The sequence below is a fragment of the Hyla sarda genome, chromosome 11 (assembly GCF_029499605.1).
Source record: "Hyla sarda isolate aHylSar1 chromosome 11, aHylSar1.hap1, whole genome shotgun sequence".
Lineage (NCBI taxonomy): Eukaryota > Metazoa > Chordata > Amphibia > Anura > Hylidae > Hyla > Hyla sarda.
The window spans coordinates 54019208-54042412 of NC_079199.1; the positions used below are offsets into that span (position 1 = coordinate 54019208).

A 23205-nucleotide genomic window follows, 5' to 3' on the forward strand; every position below is an offset into this window, starting at 1 on the left:
GCATTAAGGGTTAATTCTTATGATGTTTAGGGCACAGAGAAACTTCTGACATGATCAAAGCATTTACTATCAGCATATGTAAAGGAAACCATATTGCTGCTTCTAAGTCTGTGGCTTGCTTGCTTTAGACTTTCTTTGAAAGGTTTGACCTTAAATGGTACTCGTCATTTGGCCACTAGGGGTCCTCCTTCTGGTCCTGCCTGCCATCCTGTTTCCTGCAGCAGAGGGGCGGAGACAAAAATCAGGAAATGCAGGTGGGATGATCAGCTCAGCGCCTTCTATAAACCCCTCCCCTTTTAGAACGAGTGCGGGCCTGGAGTGCGGAGTAAGACAGGAACTGCCGTAATTATTTTCTCTTGCCAATTTTGATCCTCACCAATCAGTTGTAACGTTTGGGGAAAAAACTGTCTGAAATTGTGTAATTTCTGTGCAGTGCCTCGACAAAAAAAAAAAAAAAAAAAAAAAAAAAAAAAAAAGGCACCTATGTTTAAATAAAATAAAAAAATTGACATGTCCTAAGGACATGTCAAAAGTTTTTATCAGGGTCTGGGTGTTAAGACCCCAATCAATCTCTAGAACTAGGGGGGGGAGCATGGATCTTAACACTGCTTCTCCTCAACCATTATTAACCCAGAAACATCTAAACTTGACCACCCCTTTAAGGGGATACTCTAGAGCTCCAGCATTTTGAACATTTTGTTCCGAACACTCTGAGCCGGAGGTCGTGATCGTGACATCACAGCCACGCCTCCTTGTGACATCATGCCCCTTCATTCATGCCTATGGGAGGGGCGTGTCTGCCAACACGCCCCCCCATAGGCATGAATGAAGGGGGCGTGGAGTTACATCACGAGCACTGCCGCGGGAACCCGGCGTTTCTTCCCACAGCAGTGTGACCCCTGCATCAGACATCTTATCCCCTATCCTTTAGATAGGGAATAAGATGTATAGCAGCGGAATACCCCTTTAAATTAATCTCAGGGTGTTCCTCTGCTAAACCTCCAAGTGGCCATAGGGCAACCTGGTGGCAAGTGTTGAATTGATTATTTAATTTCAAAACTGTATACCCCAAAAATTATATTTATCCAAACCTCAAGGAATTCACCAGTAAACCTGGTAAATGACTATTTTATGAAAATTATTTTGATAGGAGACCGTGCTTCAAATACATACGAATTTTATTTAAAATAGTAATAAAAAATATATGCACAAATATAGGGAATATCCTTACACAGGGCCATTGTGCAGGGATGGTATATAAAAATCCAATAATATAAAATAATCTTATTTTACAGACACACACTGTTGAATAGGTTAAATATTGACTCTTCTCTCTTTCAAAAACACGGTATGCTGCATACTCCGGTAATTTGATAATCCGGCATATAATAGTAAAGTCCCGCACTAGTTTACTTAACAGTGGGATTCAAATGGAAGAAGTGTATCCGGCAGTTCTCATCTATGGAGCTACTATGAACCCACTGTTACATTAAATATGGGCAAACTAACTAGTGCAGGACTTTACTATATATACCGGATTATCAAATTACCGAAGTATGCGGCATACTGTATTTTTGAAAGAGAGAAGAGTCAATATTTAACCTATTCAGCAGTGTGTGTCTGTAAAATAAGATTCTTTTATATCATTGGATTTTTATATACCATCCCTGCACAACAGCCCTGTGTAGGCATATTCCCTATATTTGGGCATATATTTTTTATTACCATTTTAAATAAAATTCATATGTATTTGAAGCACGGTCTCCTATTAAAAAAAAAAAATTCATAAAATAGTCATGTACCAGGTTGATTGGTGAAATCCTTGAGGTTTGGACATATATACTTTTTGGGGTATACAGTTCTGTTTATTACACCTAAGGTATAGGTGAATATCCATTTTGACCTGTGATTTATTTTAACCCCTTAAGGACTCAGCCCATTTTGGCCTTAAGGACTCAGACAATTAAATTTTTACATTTTCGTTTTTTCCGCCTCGCCTTCTAAAAATCATAACTCTTATATTTTCATCGCCAGACTAGTATGAGGGCTTGTTTTTTGCATGACCAGTTGTCCTTTGTAATGACATCACTCATATCATAAAATGTATGGCGCAACCAAAACACTATTTTTGTGGGGAAATTAAAAAGAAAAATGCAATTTTGCTAATTTTGGAAGGTTCCGTTTTCATGCCGTACAATTTACGGTAAAAATGATGTGTGTTCTTTATTCTAAGGGTCAATACGATTAAAATGATACCCATTATTACATACTTTTATATTATTGTTGTACTTAAAAAAAAAAATCACAAACTTTTTAACCAAATTAGTACGTTTATAATCCCTTTATTTTGATGACCTATAAACTTTTTCATTTTTCCGTATAAGCAGCGGTATGAGGGCTCATTTTTTGCGCCATGATCTGTACTTTTTTTGATACCACATTTACATATAAAAAACTTCATACATTTTAGAATTTTTTTAAATAAAATGTATAAAAAAAGTAGCAATTTTGGACTTTTTTTTTACGTTCACGCCGTTCACCGTACGGGATCATTAACATTTTATTTTAATAGTTCGGACATTTACGCACGCAGCGATACCAAATATGTCTATTAAATTTATTTTTTACGCTTTTTGGGGGTAAAATAGCAAAAAACTGACGTTTTACTTTTTTTATTGGGGGAAGGGATTTTTCACTTTTTTTTTACTTTAAATTTAAATTTTTTTTTTTTTACACTTGAATAGTCCCCATAGGAGACTATTCATAGCAATACCATGATTGCTAATACTGATCTGCTCTATGTATAGGACATAGAACAGATCAGTGTTATCGGTCATCTTCTGCTCTGGTCTGCTCCATCTCAGACCAGCGCAGAAGACGCCGGGAGCCGGACAGAGGCAGGTGAGGGGACCTCCGTGCGGTGTTCTGAATGATCGGATCCCCGCAGCAGCGCTGCGGGCGATCAGATCATTCATTGAAATCGCGTACTGTTGCAGATGCCGGGATCTGTATTGATCCCGTCATCTGAGGGGTTAATGGCGGACGCCTGCGAGATCGCGGGAGTCAGCCATTGCCGGCGGGTCCCTGGCTGCGATGCCCGCAGTTATGTACAGGACGTAAATGTACGTCCTGGTGCGTTAAGTACCACCGCACCAGGACGTACATTTACGTCCTGCGTCCTTAAGGGGTTAATTGTGAGCTGCACTACATATTTTTTCTACTTCCACTGATTATTTCCTTTCCCTTTGATGACAATGCAGAAAAATGTTATGGACTACCCATGTAATGCATGGTCCTCCAGAGTAAGGTCCCATTTGCACCACATTTCTGACCACTCGTAGAAGTATACTATTAAAGTCAATGGGCGTGTGGAAAGAAGTTGTGATGTATGTCAGCTTCCAGCTTTAACAGGTTGCTGATGTATGCTTCAATATGTGGCCAAAGATTGGCGTGAATGGCTCTTAAGGCTATGTTCACACAGGGAAATCTCTGCATGGAAAATCTCTGACAGCATTATTCCATCATGTGATTATAAAAGATATTCTTTAATTCAGTTACCCACCAATGTTAATTGATGGCACCCCCACTCCATACACAGAGTTTTCTAATGTAGTAAAAGAAAACTGGAAAGGCAACAAACAAATGAATGTACAAGGCTTCAATTTACTATATTGAATTATTTTCTAGATTTTTTAATTTTCCTGTATTAGGCTTTCTTTGTCACAAAATGGACAATAACTCAGAGGAAAGTGAAAACATTTCTCCCCCAAGCCACGTACATGGCTGTAGCAGTGTAAACAAATGAATTGTAAATTGTAAATCCATTGCTATCCTAGGCAGTGAATTTTAGTGATAACTGACACCATTGTAAGGCTAGTTTATTGTATGCTGGTGTACGTATCCATAGCCTCCATTACCTGGATAAAGGGCTAAAAAGTGCCACTTTGGCCTAATTTTGCATGGTATACCAACTGGGCCATTTTATAGCTGCAAACCATAAAAAAGAATACTGTGCAGTATACTTTTTCCTTTTTTATTTTTATTTTCAGGTGACTTTTCAGTATAATTTTCCCTTTGTATGTATGTATATATTATATATATATATGAGGAACAACACTATTTCTGGGCATTAAACCTTTAACTCGTATTAGGTATTTTTAACAGATTTCTGCTCTGCAGGCTTCATCACTAATTTGTAGCTCTCCGAGATCTGATGGGCGGAGCCCTCCGCCCCTTCATAGACTTTTACTGCCTTGTCTTGCAGACACAGGATAAATCTGAACAAACAACAAAAACGTGGTCTCAAATGGCTGGAGGTGCTCAACCCCAGATGCAGTTGTGCATTTATACTGGGGGAGCAGATCCTGCCCTTGTAGTCAGTTGCTAAGGGCGATCCCCAGCATAAAAATGCATACAATGGAGGATGCCTACAGCGGACTACAAGTGCCACAATAGAATCCTACACCAGATAAACGGTGTGGATGTGTAACAATTAGAATACAATACAGGAATATGGGTGCACTACTGTGGTAGATGTAAACAATACATTGGCTATCCCTCAACACTGATGTTAAAATTGAGACATTCACCAGTGTATCCTTATATGAAGGACACACCAGAGCCTGCACACCAACGCCAAGGTTTCTCAAGATGGTGCGGGACCTATGCTAATCCTACCTGTGCTTGATAAGCAAAACAGGGGCCAGTGGGCAATTACGGCAGCATTCGGTCGACTCACAACTTCCTCCCAGATACCCTCCAGCGTGACTGAGCACACATGCAATGGGAGGAGGGAGGCAAGCTGCAAGCCCCACCTGAGTTGGCTCATATGGGTGCCTGGCCTCACAGGTGCTACCTTAATGCTGCCTTGAAGATATTCAAGGCGCATTTATTTTGGAGTTTATACACCTCCAAGTATAAAATGTAAACAAACAACAAAAACGTGGTCTCAAATGGCTGGAGGTGCTCAACCCCAGATGCGGTTGTGCATTTATACTGGGGGAGCAGATCCTGCCCTTGTAGTCAGTTGCTAAGGGCGATCCCCAGCATAAAAATGCATACAATGGAGGATGAACTCCAAAATAAATGCGACTTTAATATCTTCAATGCAGCATTAAGGTAGCACCTGTGAGGCCAGGCACCCATATTAGCCAACTCAGGTGGGGCTTGCAGCTTGCCTCCCTCCTCCCATTGCATGTGTGCTCAGTCACGCTGGAGCGTATCTGGGAGGAAGTTGTGAGTCGACCGAATGCTGCCGTAATTGCCCACTGGCCCGTTTTGCTTATCAAGCACAGGTAGGATTAGCGTAGGTCCCGCACCATCTTGAGAAACCTTGGCGTTGGTGTGCGGGCTCTGGTGTGTCCTTCATATAAGGATATACTGGCTAATGTCTCAATTTTAACATCAGTGTTGAGGGATAGCCAATGTCATTGTTTAAATCTACCACAGTAGTGCACCCATATTCCTGTATTGTATACAGGATAAATCTGAGCAGATTTTCAGAATGAGAAACTTCAGTAGTAGGAAGGCAGGCAGGCAGTCAGTCAAGAATTCATGCTGCCGCTTCAATAACATGGGGGGATAGCAGACCTCCATTCTTCACCGGGGGTCCAAGCATCCCCACCAATCAGCTAGTTATCTCCTATTCTGTGGACAGGGTTTAACTTTTTATCTTGTCCAATGTCACACCTATGAAGAGAACATCTACTATACAGGGTCTATGAAGAGAACATCTACTATACAGGGTCCAAGCTATGAAAAGAGCATCTACTATAATATTCCATACTTCACTTTTACAGTGACATCATGGCCAGACGGAGGTAACAAGAATACTCTTTTGGCCTCTGTCTAACATTCAGCATTAAAATATCAGAAGCTTTTTTGACATATATGCTAAACTTAGTGGGAAAATGCAGTGTGAACTCAGCTTACGCTCTTCAACGCCTTTTCATTTTGATAGGATTTTTCCTTAACATAATTTCAGCTTTAAATGAATAATATCAGCTCTGCTTTGCTGCAGCATGTCCTGTAAATATAACTATGTATGAGCGCGTGATTACTTTTCTTGCCAGCGCCGCAATGAATCTGGAGCTCAGTTGTCTATTACCAGAGGATAATTAGAATTGCATAAAAAACAAACCAAGAAATGAAGAATTCAGAAAGCATTGTAAGTCTGCGCATCGCTCCAGTCTTCATAAATATGGAGGCATCTAATAACTATTCTTCACCCACAGACAACTAATGCATAACAAAAAGAGGAGAAAAGGTAACTGTAAACCTTCATTTTCTGCAACTCCAAGCTTATTTTCTTGTACAAACAATGAATTATTTGCATTGAAATCAGATGCTGCACAAGTCTATATGGTTCATACGCCTCTTTCCCAAATTGGGAGCTTTAGCCAAGCTGATTGGTACAAAATTGGCGTAAGAGTCATTATTAAAATAATTGTGCCTTGTTTCCCTGAATCTGTAGCCTGTCAGTAATTCTGATCTTGCATTCACTGACCATAACCATGTAAAAAGAAGAGATGTGCAGCAGTGTAACAAAAACAGCATCTGTGTGCTGCTGTAGCCTGTCACAGTGATCAGGCTACAGTGAATAAATCGGGGACTGTCATTGATATGTCTGATGAAGCGCACATGCGCGAAACGAGTTGCATACTGGGAATAAATGTTTTACTGTCTCCACCTTGTCTGGTCCTTCGGCACCTGAATTCCACTTTCCTTGGAGGATTTTTTTTCATTGATATGTAACACTAATTGTAAAGTACCTCCAAAACACACCTACCCCTATACAACTATACATCTGTGTCCCATCACCAACTCGCGCACCTTCATACCACTATTTTACATTGTTACCCAGTCCGTAACATACTTTTGACAGCAGTGACCGTTCACCAGTTTATGTCATTTATTCTTCACCTAAAGTTTGAGGTTTTGTAATAGAAATAAATTTTTGATGTTGGGTCTATGTTTGCACATACATACGTCTGAACAGTGCGGCCAACGTATTGCAGTCGACAGCTGCAGGAAAAGAGGTAAATTGCAAAATGGGTATCACAGCTTACTGTATGGACAATAGAGAATTTCTTCAATGTTCCCTATTGTCCATACAGTAAGCGGTGATACCCATTTTGCGATTTACCTAATTTCCTGCAGCTGTCGGCTGCAATACGTTGGCCGCACTGTTCAGACATTTGCATGTGCAAACATAGACCCAACATCAAAAATTAATTTCTATTACATAGTCTCTCATGAAACTTTACAACTGTTCATGCTAATAATATGGATTCCTTGTCCCTGATCATACTTGAAATGATACCTGAAAACGTCGCGAACCGTTACCAACAGCTTATTATAAATGTCCGATAACATACTTTATTTTATATTCTCATCTTTATATCTATTTATACACACTTTTTATATGCAGGAATGTATTTATTTATATATTCTTAATAATTAGTTAGAAAAATTTAGTTATTTTATGTAAAGTCTGCACAGCCATATTGGTCAGTGAAATGGTTAACACCATACTATTTAACCTCTTAAGGACCAAGGACGTTCTTGAACGTCCCCGCACCCTGGGCTTTAAGGACCAAGGACGTTCCAGAACGTCCTGGTGTTTCTCCGGTCTCTGCCGCACGTCAGGCAGATATCGGAACGGCATTCCTGCTGAAATCCTTCAGCAGGCATGCCGTTCAAATGCCGAGGGGGGTCCCGGGACCCCCCCCATGTCGGCGATCGCAGAAAATGGCATGTCAATTCAGACATGCCATTTTCTCCTATTCCGGGCTGATCGGGTCTCTGGTGACCCGATCACCCGGAAAATTGTGATGATCTGACCTGTCAGTGACAGCACAGATCATCCTGAAGGGTAAGAGTTAAGTCGCAATGCTGCGATTTCCTCCTATCCCCTGCCATTGGTCAGATTCTGACCAATGGCAGAGCAGGACAGTGGGTTACCATGGCACCCCCTGTTCTGCCCACCCCTGGATGTCGAGGGGATCGTGGGAAGAAGATGGAGGTCGGTACCTGCAGGAGAAGATGCCTGGAGACCCCGATCGTTGCTGGAGACTGCTGGATCCTGGGTCAGGTAGGGAAACTACTGTGGGGGAGGGGGGGAATTGAAAGTGAAAGTAAAGTGACCTTTACTGTGGCAACCACTAGGAAGGCCAAACTGCAACTCCCAGCATGCTGGGAGTTGTAAAATCTGAAGGGACAGATGTTACAGAACTACAACCCTGGGCAGTCTAGGCATGCTGGGAGTTGTAGTATTTGCAACATCTGGAGGGTCACAGTTTGGAGAGTGGTGCCCAAACGGTAGCCCTCCAGATGTTTCCAAGCTACAATTCTCAGCATGGCTAGACTCCCCAGGCATGCTGGGAGTTGTAGTTCTGTAACATCGGTCCCTTCAGATTTAGCAATTTTCATGACATTTTTGAAAATTGCTGCTTTACTTTGAAGCCCTCTAATTTTTTCAAAAAGAAAAATATGTCCATTTTATGATGCCAACATAAAGTGGACAATATTGTATTTGTGAATAAAAATAAAATGTATTGGGATTATCCATTTTCCTTACAAGCAGAGAGCTTCAAAGTTAGAAAAATGCAAAATTTTAAAAATTTGCATGAAATTTTGGGATTTTTCACCAAAAAAGGATGCAAGTAACGCCGAAAAGTTACCACCAAAATAAAGTAGAATATGTCACGAAAAAACAGTGTCAGAATCAGAATGATAACTAAAAGCATTCCAGAGTTTTTAATGTTTAAAGTGACAGTGGTCAGATATGCTAAAAAACGCTCTGGTCCTAAGGTGTAAAATGGCCTGGTCCTTAAGGGGGTTAAAGGGGTACGCCAGTGGATTTTTTTTTTAATCAACAGTTGCCAGAAAGTTAAAAACAGATTTATAAATTAAAAAACAAAAAAGAAAAATAGCCAGCACAACTACCTAATACACGGGTGCACGCTGCTGTGGCAAATACAGAGTACCGTATACAAAAAAAGAAGGTTGCAGCAGTACTCTTTGTCAAAAGTCAAAGGCTATATGCTCAGCAGAGGTGAGTGTTATGAGTTTTAGGCTCAGAATGTATGTTAGGGTCCCATCCGAAATGAGGCCACCTCCACGTGGTGGATGGGGGGACACGTTTTGATCAAAAAGTGCGCTGAGAGCCTCCATTTTTTGACCAAGTGTGCTGCTGCAACCTTCTTTTTTGTATACAGTGGTCCCTCAACATACGATGGTAATTCGTTCCAAACGACCCATCATTTGTCGAATCCATCGTATGTTGTGGGATCCGTGCAATGTAAAGTATAGGAAGTTATACTCACCTGTCCCCGCCGCTCCGGACCGCGTCCTCACCAATCCCAATGCTGTCCAAGGGGCTCCCGAAGCTGTCCCGCTGCTCCGGCGTCTTCTTCGGGATCCTCCGGCTTCTTCCGCATCTTCTGCAGGGTCCGGGCCTCGCTTTCTGGTGACGTTATTACGCTGCTGCGCCGGCATGGCGTGCGTAGTGACGTAATAATGACGCCGGAAAGCGAGGACCGGACCCTGGAGAAGATGCAGAAGATGCCGGAGGATCGCAAAGTGGACCCGGAGCAGTGGGGATAGGTAAGAGAACCTGTCCGGGATGCTTAAACTGCTATCCGACAGTAGCTTAAGCATTTTGCGCTGTCTGATAGCAGTTAATGCAATGGCCCCGACATATAAAAGCATCGTATGTCGATGCTGACATCGACATTCGATGGCCCCCGAGAGGCCATTGTATGTCGATTTTAACATATGTCGGGGCCATCGTAGGTCGGGGGGTTACTGTACTCTATTTTCCACAGCAGCGTGCACCCACGTATTTGGTAGTTGTGCTGGCTATTTTCTTTTTGTTTTTTTGTGCAACTTAGGGGGGAATGGCACCCTCTGTAGCCGTGCACCCCTCCTCTTTTTCACAGGAGCCATTTTAAATTGATAATGGATCCAAGCATGTCACCCAGTTAGAGGCTATATGCCCAGCAGAGGTGAGAGTGTTAGGGTCCCATCCAAAATGAGGCCACCTCCGCGTGGTGGATGGGGGGGGGGGGACACTTTTTGATCAAAAAGTGCGCTGAGACTCCATTTTTGACCAAGAGTGCTGCTGCAACCTTTTTTGTAAGATCTGTAAATTACTTCTATTAAAAAATCTTTACGCTTCCAGTACTTTTTAGCAACTGTATGCTACAGAAGAAATTATTTTCTTTTTGAATTTCTTTTTTGTCTTGTCCACAGTGCTCTCTGCTGACACCTGATGCCCGTTTCAGGAACTGTACAGAGCAGGAGAAAAATCGCCATAGCAAACCTATGCTGCTGTTATTTACCCTATGGAGCGCTTTCTATCTCTATCATAGAGATGGGTGCAGTTTTATATTTTTCACCAGGATACTTTTGTTTGCAATGACTATGTCCTGCTTTATGAAATTCTTATTTAAATTCATATTACTGTTTGGTATCATGGGCTTTTTTTTTGAGGATCCCTACTGCATGCTGTTCCTTATCATAACTCTTGGGGCTTTATTATGTTATTGTTGAGAATGTTGCTGGCTGGATCTCTTCTATCTGATAATACTTCTAATAGCGCTGTGTTCTTTTGGAGATAGTGATCCTTTATTTTTTCTTGATACTTTGTTGGAAACTTCACCTTTGTATGTTCTTCTGGTGATTAACTGTTTGGTGCACATTTCAGCTCCTTCCTTACCGGGCAGGGAACTGTTATGGTGTTCCAGAGTCAATTGGCCTATTCGTTCCTTATAAAAGGATTACGGTGCATTATATAGCTCTGCAGCTGTTCTTTCATCCTGTGCAGATGCTAAAAATGGCAACATATGGATATTTGGATATTTTTTCCTCCATATTCAAATACATTGCTATTCACCTTATTTTGTAACTATACTATACACTAGAGTGGGATACTGATCAATGGCTATGGCCTTCTTTGGTCAGCTGCTTTGTTAGCATAACAGAGACCTCTCCCTACCTTTGTATTTAACCTTACATATGACTATGGTGAGGATAAATTGTCAAATCCCATGGGTGCAGACATTTTGTGGAAATATCTACCTTGGAATACTAAGGCCCATTCCGGTCGCATCTTGGGAATATGAATCAAATACAACAGAATACTTCTGAAAGGATATTCCGACATAACACAGTGCACCAATAGTCCAAAAGTATCTAATATTAACTATGGTGAATCTGTTTTCCAAAGGTGTATGGTTTGCTTACGGAACTCAAAAGCTAAATCTACTACAAAATGAAACAGACCACATGTATCTGAAATAAAAAGCAAGGACTTAGATCAAAGTCTAATCCTCAGATTTGTAGCTGAATTAATCAAAGAAATTATTGTTAGGATATCACAGCTTTGTTCTCCTGATGAAAAACACCAAGTACAAAACCTTTTATAAGTGCTGTGACCTAGATCAACAATAGAAAAAATATAATAAGCTAAACAGTTTGTACTATGAGGTTGGAGAAACAACGGCTAACCTGTCTATGGCCATGCTGCAGTACCACAATCTGTAGACTGAAACGGTACTTTTTGGAAGAAAGCAAATTGAGAAATACATAAAAACTTAAACAGTGCGAGTATTAAAGGAGTACTCCGCCCCTGGCATCTTATCCCCTATCCAAAGGATAGGGGATAAGATGTTAGATCGCTGCGGTCCCCCCGGGATCGCCGCTGCGGCACCCTGCCATCATTACTGCACAGAGCGAGTTCGCTCTGTGCGTAATGATGGGCAATACAGGGGCCCCGATCAGCGTGACGTCATGGCTCCGCCCCTCATGACATCATGGCCCGTCCCCTTAATGCAAGTCTATGGCAGGGGGCGTGACGACCGCCACGCCCCCTCTCATAGACTTGTATTGGCGGGGACAGGTCGTGACGTCCCGAGGGGCGGAGCCGTGACGTAAAGACGATGCTCCGGCCCCTGTATTGCCCATCATTACGTGCAGAGCGATCTCGCTCTGCGCAGTAATGATAGCGGGGTGCTGCAGCAGTGATCCCCGGGGTCCCCAGCAGCGGGACCCCGGCGATCTGACATCTTATCCCCTATCCTTTGGATAGGGGATAAGATGTCTAGGGGCGGCGTACCCCTTTAAGTATAAAGCCTAAAGACTGACAGCCCAGATAGTGAGTGCAGATCTAACTGATCAACGCTTGTTTGCAAAACCTTTCCAATCAGCCGATTGTTGCCCCAAGACATATTAGCAGAAATAATGATAATTGGTTATTAAACTTGTGGTGTCATAGGCGGGATACTTAAAGGGGTACTCCAGTGGAAATGTTTTTTTCCAAAATTGTTTTTTTCCCCAACTGGTGCAAGAAATGTAAACAGATTTGTAGATTACTTCTATTTAAAGGGGTATTTCAGGATCTAACATTTTATCTCCTATCCAAAGGATAAAAGGATAAGATGTCTGATGCCGGGAGCCTGCTGCTGGGACCCCCCGCGATCTCGCTGCAGGATCTTGTATGCGTAGCTGTGTCTCCAGATTCAGAAACCTCCGGTTTCCGAAACTGGAGACGCAGCTACGCATACAATGCTGGTGCTAAAGCGAGATCGCGGGGGGTCCCACCGGCAGGCCCCCCGCGATCAGACATCTTATCCCCTATCCTTTGGATAGGGGATAAAATGTTAGATCCCGGAATACCCCTTTAAATAGAAGTAATCTACAAATCTATAGAAAAAAGTTGCCCGGACCTTCTAAGTGAGTAAATGATGGTATGGATAATTGTATGGATAATTAAATGAGAAATATTAAATGAATGATTGTCTGGATCGTGCTTCAATGATAATAGTATAAACAGTTTAATAAGATAGGATAAATAGACTGTAGTTAGTTACTTCTCACAGGGCCCATGTGAGAAGAGCATATACAATAAAAACAACCTTTAGGTAATAATGTACATGAAAAATATAAAATGACAATAATACCAAAAAGATAATGTTATGGCATGATAATATCACTGGCATATAGTGAGTGCAGCTGGTATTTAACCGCTAATATCTACGCACCCACTGCACAATATGTTCAACAATTTATGACAGTTTTCAAATGAATGTTACCGGTCCTTTAGGCAGCAGCCTGGGCAAAAAGCGCTGCTTTCACAGTGTGTGGATGGTGCCGGTACACTGCGCCCTCTGTGCAACGTCCCAGATGGTGTTGGTAAAGTCCAGTAAGGTCCTGGTAAGAGCGGAGGCGATTGGCGCTGGCAGGCGCCGGTGATTGCAGATCGCCAGGAGGACGTTGGCGCTGGCAGGCGCTAGAGATGGAAAGTCCTCACCGCTGGTTAGATGTAATCAGGGCCATACACTGGATACGAGGAGCTCACCTCGTGTTGTCGGCGTGTGACGTCAGGATGACTACTGAGGAAAGGGTTACATTAAATAACCCTGAAACGCGTCTAGTCCACTTGGGCATGATCACTGGCATATCTATTTTATATATTGTGCATATCCACCAAGGCTGGTTCATCGCTTTTAAACCACTTCCAGTCCGACATCAGTCCGGTCCACCATTGCCAACTACCTCCAGTGCAACGAACTCTGCTCCAGCAGCAGCTGACGTCACACGCCGACAACACGAGGTGAGCTCCTCGTATCCAGTGTATGGCCCTGATTACATCTAACCAGCGGTGAGGACTTTCCATCTCTAGCGCCTGCCAGCGCCAACGTCCTCCTGGCGATCTGCAATCACCGGCGCCTGCCAGCGCCAATCGCCTCCGCTCTTACCAGGACCTTACTGGACTTTACCAACACCATCTGGGACGTTGCACAGAGGGCGCAGTGTACCGGCACCATCCACACACTGTGAAAGCAGCGCTTTTTGCCCAGGCTGCTGCCTAAAGGACCGGTAACATTCATTTGAAAACTGTCATAAATTGTTGAACATATTGTGCAGTGGGTGCGTAGATATTAGCGGTTAAATACCAGCTGCACTCACTATATGCCAGTGATATTATCATGCCATAACATTATCTTAATTTTTGGTATTATTGTCATTTTATATTTTTCATGTACATTATTACCTAAAGGTTGTTTTTATTGTATATGCTCTTCTCACATGGGCCCTGTGAGAAGTAACTAACTACAGTCTATTTATCCTATCTTATTAAACTGTTTATACTATTATCATTGAAGCACGATCCAGACAATCATTCATTTAATATTTCTCATTTAATTATCCATACAATTATCCATACCATCATTTACTCACTTAGAAGGTCCGGGCAACTTTTTTCTATTGGCTTGTCTTTTTGTGCAATTAGGGTATAGTTGCATGCCCTAGTTTGACCTCAGTGTGTATTGTGATTGTGAGCTGCACATACACCCCCTTTTTTCTTTTTAATCTACAAATCTGTTTACCTTTCTTGCACCAGTTGATTTGGGGAAAAAATATTTCCACTGGTGTACCCCTTTAAGTATCCCGCCTATGACACCACAAGTTTAATAACCTATTACTTGTTTTCTCTTAATACTCATTATTATAAGAATAATGTAATGCTGTATAGTCAACCTCATGTATCCTTCTACTGTAATAACATAAAAGCTGTGTTCTATGGACATAGAGATCCATTGGATAGGGGATAAAATGTTAGATCCCGAAATACCCCTTTAAAAATCTTAATCCTTCCAGTGCTTAGCAGCTGTATACTACAGCTAGTAGTTACATACATACATACATACATAGTTACATAGTTAGTACGGTCGAAAAAAGACATATGTCCATCAAGTTCAACCAGGGAATTAAGGGGTAGGGGTAGTTCTTTCCAGGCTGACCACGAACATTTCGTGACACGGACAGAGGTGTCAGCAGAGAGCACTGTGGTCAGCCTGGAAAGTACTACACAACTTCCTCTGTGAATGAGCCCTAAGCGATCTGTGGGGGACAAATTTCAAGATTTATACGAAATTCATGCAGAATTCTGCATAGATTCTGCCAATGATTGAAAGATGCAGAATTCCGGCCAAATTAATTCAGCCATGGACTTCACAAATCCATGAAGAATTTCTGCCATGTGAACATAGCCTAAAGCTTGAAAGGATGCCTCCACCACTGACATTCTTACACGTTCAATCTTTATAAACAGTTGACGAATTCTGTAAATATTGAATAGTTGTAACCTGTATAAGGCTTCGTTCACATGGCCGTTGTCTCCCATACCGCTGCTAAACGGACCATACTAACAAACGGATGCAAACTGATGCCATTTTTTATTCGTTTATTTTCGTTTTTTTATTTTTGACTGGTTACTTCCTGGTTCCTCACATCTCTTCTGAGCATGCTCAGAAGAAATAACTGATCAAAAACGGATTGGAAAAAAACGGGTGTAAACAGAGACATTAAAGGCTCATCCGTTTTCAATCTGTTATCCATAGACTTCAATGTAAAATTTATTATATCAGTTTCTATTCTGTTATTTTTGACGGGAATAAAAAAATACTGCATGCAACGTCTTTTCCCCGACAAAAAAACGGAACAGGAAGCAAATGGGTGCAAACGTGTAATAAAGGATTGTAAAAAAAAAAATCCCATTGACATCAATGGCATTCTTTTAGCCCTTTGCAACCCATTTAAAAATGATCAAATGGATTGATAACGGACATTTATTTACAGGGGCAGATGGTAATGTGAACGAGCCCTTACAGTCCAGAGCTGTATTCACAATTCTGCTGGTTGCTATGAAAAAAAAAAAAGTCAACAGTTTCTTATCAGATTGGCAGTATCTACACTAGATCCATCCAGTAGTATATATATCAATGGTCTTCAAACTGTGGACCTCCAGCTGTTGCAAAACTACAATTTTCAACATGCAGAGATAGCCAAGGGCTGGGAGATGTTTGAGTTGAGGGGGTCATCTTCAAAACTACATTTCCATAACCATGCATCTTCAGCTCAGCCACAATTACTCTATGAGGGTAGTAAGCGGCTGCCAAACATCTCTGATGCCGCTTATACAAAAAATAGTAGGGTTGGATGGGCTGGTAACCCATTTGTTGGATCCTTGATGTTGTTGGTGGACAATGTGGAAGTCTTTGTTAGGTTTTTAGGGACTGCCAAAGTCATGCTCCCATAGGTGGCCAACAAAGTGTCGTCATCAAAAGGTGCCCACTGAGGCCAGCCACAGAAGTGAACTTACGTGCCACAGGTATACCTTTATAATAGCCCCAGCAAGGAATCTATTTTAGGTGCCAGCCAAGCGCTGTATTTAAAAACAAAAAAAAATGGATTGTCCCACCATTAGATGGCTTAACTCTCTCTCTCCCCCCCCCCCCCCTTCCATTACTCCTGTGATCAGACATTTATCCCCCTAACTTCTAATGGTGGGAAAACCACTTTAAGGGTTTGTTCTCACTATGGAATCTTTGTGCGGAATCAGAAATTCTTCTCACATATTCTACTGCACTAATCTAGCAATGGGGTGAATGGGTGTGGAAAATTGTGCACACCAAAAAATGAACATGTTGGGTGGAATTAAGTGCGAACTGCATTGCCGTCAATAATAAGGATTTCATGGCATAACTCCACGGAATAACTCCAGGCGGAGATTCTGCTGTGTGTACATGCCTTAAGTGTATGAATTTGTGTTTGTATCCACATCCATAGGTCGCAGATACTGTTGGCAAATATGGTTTAAGACATTTACTTTCATAGGTTTTTCTGCACCCATGAGGCACCAAGGGCAAGCTCAGAAGGACAGCAGCCTGATGGCATCATTGCACCGCACCTGATTAACTTGTTGCCAGAATGGGGATAGGCGAGTATAACAAATTTTTTGCTCAGGGACACAAAAGGGGGCACTATTACTTAGTTGGGGCACAAAGGGAGCACAAATACTGGGTGGAGGCATATAGGGGTCATTATTACGAAGTGGGGGTCACAAAGGGAGCAAAAATACTTGGTAGAGGCATATGGGGGTCACTATTACTAATTGGGGGCACAACAGGAGCATGATTACTGGGTGGAGGCATATAGGGGTCAATATTACTAAGTGGGGGCACAAAAGGAGCACTATTACTGGGTGAGGCATATAGGGGGCACTAGTACTAAGTTGGGTCCCTAATAATATGGGGAGGAACAGGAGGGCACTATCATTGATTAGAACACAAAGAAAGAACTATGAGCCTGTATTTACATGCCAGAATATCCGAGGTGAATTAAGCGGAAATATTTAGCTCAAAATTCAGCTGCAGCAGAGTCTTATTGATTTCAACTGGATTTCCCTGCATCATTCACAGAGAAAATTAAAGGGGTACTTCGGTGGAAAATATTTTTTTAAATCAACTGGTGCCAGAAAGTTAAACAGATTTGTAAATCACTTCTATAAAAAAAAAATCTTAATCTTAATTACTTAATAGCTGCTATATATTACAGAGGAAGTTCTTTTCTGTCTAACTACAGTGCTCTCTGCTGACACCTCTTTCCAAATCTGTAGCTTTCTGGAGCCAGTTGATTTTAAAACAATTGTTTTCCACTGGAGTACCCCTTTAATAACAGAAATAACAATAAAACCTAACTCCAACAGAATATTTAGCTTTCTGTGAATTCTTTCCAAGCATCAATGATTATTGGCAGGCATACAGCGATTGTAGGAAGGGGACGGGAACACACTTCAGAGTGGGAGGTGGAAGGATCACAGGTCATTACATGTAGAATTCAGCTGAAATCTCTGAGCAGAAGGCATCCCACCACCCTCTGTATGAACAAAGCCAATACGCTGAAACCCATTTACAAAACAAAGAGCTGAACACACAGCTTGTCTAGCACCAGAAGACGCAGGCAGTGTATAACAGGGTCTCAGAGTTACCAGCAGACGCCCTACAGACTGATAACAGTTATCCGCTATATGCAGTGTAGGAAATGTCGGATTGATTTAAATGTCAAAATACAATGTGCTCTTTGTTCTGACAGAAATTCATGCAGGCTCGAAGGATAATTTCAGTGGACGAAACACACCCTTTAAATCCTTAAAGGAGTACTCCGGTGCACACTTTTTTCCTTTTATCCCGTCCGGGCTGCAAAATAAAAGAAAACACACTTTCTTTTACCTGCCAACGAGCCCCCGGAGCTCCGGTACAGGTGTTCGGTCCCCGGGCTGTATCCTTCTTACTTCCTGTTAGCCCGGCACGTCACACGGAGCTTCAGCCTTTCACTGGCCGAGGCGGGACACCGCTGCAAATGAGCACCTTTAATTATTATTTGAAAATATTAAAAGTTAAGTTTTAGACCGGAGGGTCTTTATTCAGGGTTTTCCCTGAGGGGACTTACATCCCCAAGGTTGTTTATATAGCTCTAGTAGCCCATAGATCCTCCTGGGGGTATTTTTGTTAGTTATAGGTGATAGGCTGAAGCTCCGTGTGACGTGCCGGGCTAACAGGAAGTAAGAAGAATACAGCCCGGGGACCGAACACCTGTACCGGAGCTCCGGGGGCTCGTTGGCAGGTAAGAGAAAGTGTGTTTCCTTTTATTTTGCAGCCCGGACGGGCAGCCCTTTAAGGACTCTGCCCATTTTCACCTAAAAGGGGTACCCCCATGGAAAACTTTTTTTAATCAACTGGTGCCAGAAAGTTAAAGGCTAACTCATTAAAATAAATTTTTGCTATTGCACTCCTTATGGTAAATAAGAAATATTTTTTATATACTTTGCTTTTTAAAAAAAATGAAGTTTTCTATGTTTTATTTGTGCTTAAAAAAAGAGCACATTTTCCCACCATCTTATACACAGACTTAGGACCGAGGTCCAAACACAGAAAGTGCAGCCTGGAGTGCTGGGGGAGGGGAGGGGGGTGTTAAGCCTAATCCAATCATAGCTCCTCTCCCACTTAACTGCCATATGCTGTTGGTTGGACACCACCCTCAGCACTCCAGGCTGCACTTCCTGTGTTTGGGCTTTGATCCAAAGTCTGTGTATAAGATGGGAGAAAATGTGCTCTTGAGCTTTAAGCACAAATAAAACATAGAAAACTTCATTTTTTTAAACTAAAGTATATTAGAAATATTTTTTATTTACCATAAATGAGTGAAATAGCAAAAATTAGTTTTAATGAGAGTACCCATTTAAACAGATTTGTGAATTACTTCGATTAAAAAAAATCTTAATCCTTCCAGTACTTTTTAGGGGCTGTAAATTATAAAAGGAAAGGTTTTTCTTTTTGGATTTCTCTTATGTTACGACCACAGTGCACTCTGCTGACCTCTGCTGTCCATTTTAGGACAAACTAGCTCTGTGCGTAATGATGGGCAATATAGGGGCCGCCCCTCGTGACGTCATGGCCCGCCCCCTCAATACAAGTCTACGGGAGGGGGTGTGACGGCCACCACGCCCCCTCCCATTGACTTGTATTGAGGGGGTGGGCCGTGACGAGGAGCGGAGCGTGACATCATGAGGGCGGAGCAGTAACGTCATGATGCTCTGCCCCCTGTATCGCCCATCGTTACGCACAGAGCAAGTTTGCGCTGTGCAGTAATGACAGGTGCGTGCTGCAGCAGAGATCCTGTGGGTCTAATAATGACAAGGGCGTAATCTAAATATCCCAATCCGCAATAATCGTCATTTGATTATGGGCATTAGGCCTGCACAATATATCACAATGGTCTACATTGCCTACTAACCCATACATCTCCTACCTTGTCCATCATGTTCCATACTGTACTGCTGCTGCCACTGCTTATAGCCATACACAGCTGTGCATATCCTACCTTGCCCATAATGTGCTATACCATATGGCTGCTGACACTACCACTAAGCTCTACATCTCTGCTGCCTGTCAGTCATGTTCTATACTGTACTGCTGCTACTGGCAACCCAACACACAGTAACTATTTAAAAAAAAAAATCTAGCTGAAGAGACCGCAGAGACTGATTCTAAAAATTAGAACCAAAACGAATTTTTACAAAATATTGCTCAACCCATGGAGGTCTGGATATGGAGTCACACTCAATATAAAAGTGGAAAACCACACTACAGGCTGATCCATCTTTGATGTAATGTGCTTAAAACAAGTTAAAATGAGGCTCAGTAGTGTGTGTGGCCTCCACGTGCCCGTATGACCTCCCTACAACGCCTGGGCATGCTCCAGATGAGGTGGCGGATGGTCTCCTGAGACATGTCCTCCCAGACCTGGACTAAAGCATCCGCCAACTCCTGGACAGTCTGTGGTGCATGGAGCGAGACGTGAAGTCCAAGATGTGCTTAATCTGATTCAGGTCTGGGGAACGGGCGGGCCAGTCTATAGCATCAATGTCTTCCTCTTGCAGGAACTGCTGACACACTCCAGCCACATGAGGTCTAGCATTGTCTTGCATTAGGAGGAACCCAGAGCCAACCGGACCAGCATATGGTCTCACAAGGTGTCTGAGGATCTCATCTCAGTACATAGTGGCAGTCAGGCTACCTCTGGCAAGCACATGGAGGGCTGTGCAGCTCCCCCAAAGAAATGCCACCCCACACCATTATGTGTGGGTTGTAGACTCAGTCTCATGCTACCACTAGAGTGAAAGCACTGCCAGCATTAAAAAGTGACCAAAACATCAGCCAGGAAGCATAGGAACTGAGAAGGGGTCTGTGGTCACCACCTGCAGAACCACTCGTTTATTGGGGGGTGTCTTGCTAATTGCCTATAATTTCCACCTGTTGTCTGTTCCATTTCCAAAACAGCATGTGAAATGGATTGTCAATCAGTGTTGCTTCCTGAGTGGACAGTGTCATTTCACAGAAATGTGATTGACTTGGAATTTAATTAATTCTGTTGTTTAAGTGTTCCCTTTATTTTTTTGAGCAGTGTAGAAACACTGCATCCCTGCCCACACAGTCATTTTAGAACAAAGCCCAATGCGTCTAGGAATGGAATATGTACTGTTATACGCAGATATAAGTTAAGCGTGCAGTAAGGAGTCTTTGCTTCAGTTTTGTCTTCTAGGTCATCAGGCTTGCAATGCTTCTGTTAAGGTGGTCATTGAGCTCTATGAGAAGTACATATGTAGTGCATAGAAAGAATGATACAGTGGGGGAAAAAAGTATTTAGTCAGCCACCAATGTGCAAGTTCTCCCACTTAAAAAGATGAGAGGCCTGTAATTTTCATCATAGGTATACCTCAACTATGACATGAGGGAAAAAAAATCCATAAAATCACATTGATTTTTAAAGAATTTATTAGCAGATTGTGATAGAAAATAAGTATTTGGTCAATAACAAAAGTTCATCTCAATACTTCGTTATATACCCTTTGTTGGCAATGACTAAAGGTCAAACGTTTTCTGTAAGTCTTCACAAGGTTTTCACACACTATTGCTGGTATTTTGGCCCATTCCTCCATGCAGATCTCCTCTAGAGCAGTGATGTTTTGGGGCTGTCGCTGGGCAACATGGGATTTCAACTCCCTCCAAAAGGTTTTCTATGGGGTTGACATCTGGGCCACACCAGGACCTTGAAATGCTTCTTACGAAGCCATTCCTTTGTTGCCAGGGCGATGTGTTTGGGATCATTGTCATGCTGTAAGACCAAGCCACGTTTCATCTTCAATGCCCTTGCTGATGGAAGGCGGTTTTCACTCAAAATCTCACAATACATGGCCCGATTTATTCTTTCCTTTACATGGATCAGTCGTCCTGGTCCCTTTGCTGAAAAACAGCCCCAAAGCATGATGTTCCCACCCCATTCTTCACAGTAGGTATGGTGTTCATTGGATTCAACTCAGCATTCTTTCTCCTACAAACACAACGAGTTGACTTTTTACCAAAAAGTTCTACTTTAGTTTCATCTGATCATATGACATTCACCCAATCTTCTTCTGGATCATTGAAATGCTCTCTAGCAAACTTTAGACGGGCCCGGACATGTACTGGCTTAAGCAGGAGGTCAGGTCTGGCACTGCATGATCTTAGTCCCTGGTGGTGTAGTGTGTTACTGATGACAGCCTTTGTTACTTTGGTCCCAGCTCTCTGCAGGTCATTCACTAGGTCCCCACATATGGTTCTGGGATTTTTGTTCACCGTTCTTGTGATCATTTTGACACCACAGTGTTAGATCTTGCGTGGAGCCCCAGATTTAAAGAGATCAGTGGTCTTGTATGGCTTCCATTTTCTAATAATTTCTCCCACAGTTGATTTCTTCACACCAAGCTGCTTGCCTATTGCAGATTCAGTCTTCTCATCCTGGTGCAGGTTTACAATGTTGTATCTGTTGTCCTTTGACAGCTCTTTGGTCTTGACCATAGTGGAGTTTGGAGTGCGACTGTTTGAGGTTGTGGACAGGTGTCTTTTATACTGATAACAAGTTCAAAAAGATGCCATTAATACAGTTAATGAGTGGAGGACAGAGGAAATACTTAAAGAAGAAGTTACGCGAGAGCCACAAATCTTGTTTGTAGGGGACCAAATACCTATTTTACCGAGGAATTTACCAATAAATTCATCAGAAATCCTATGTGATTTCCTGTATTCCCCCCCCCCCCATTCTGTCTATCATAGTTGAAGAGCACTTATGATGAAAATGACAGGCCTCTCATCTTTTAACGTGGGAGAACTTGCACAAAACTTTTTTCCCCACTGTATAAATGGCCTGAAGAAATAGACTGCCCAAAGTCAGTGAGCTAGTTAACCGATTTCCTTCTATACTCCAAGAATAGTACAGAACGAAGGTCTTATTGCATACGCACATATTCTGTTTCCATCATCGGCTTTGATTATTTCAATGGGATTCATATAAATCGTAAATATCTGGTATAAAACAGCGCCAGAGCATCTATATCAGATTGTACTTGATACCTCTAAGTTCCTCCTCTCTGCAATCAGTGTCTGGTGAAGGTCTTTGACCAAAACGTTACACAATCTATTTCTGATTTCCTTTCATTCAAGCCACCTCTGATTTGCAAATTATTAGTGTGGAGTACCTTATTGTAAATACCATAAAAACCATAACCACTATATATTGGTTATAGTCGCTGAGGATCTGTTCACATCATGGCTTCCGTTCATAGCGTAAGCCCTAGCATGGTGCCAGGAACATCTCCTGCGCAAAACCAGTGGAATCCAAAAGACTCTATAACACTGCTGCATGCTACACTATTCATGCTGTTAAATGTCAGAGATGCAGATGGAGGCTCTGAATACCGACACAAACCTAGTTTAAAAAAGGCAAAAATAAATGTCTGAATAGATATTTATGGGAACGGAT

General features: G+C 42.2%; 1 protein-coding gene across 1 annotated transcript in view; it reads right to left on the reverse strand.

The window, feature by feature from the left end:
• TRMT61A (tRNA methyltransferase 61A) overlaps positions 1–23205 on the reverse strand; it is a 57025-nt gene that overhangs the window by 671 nt on the left and 33149 nt on the right. The gene's annotated exons all lie outside the window — the stretch shown is intronic.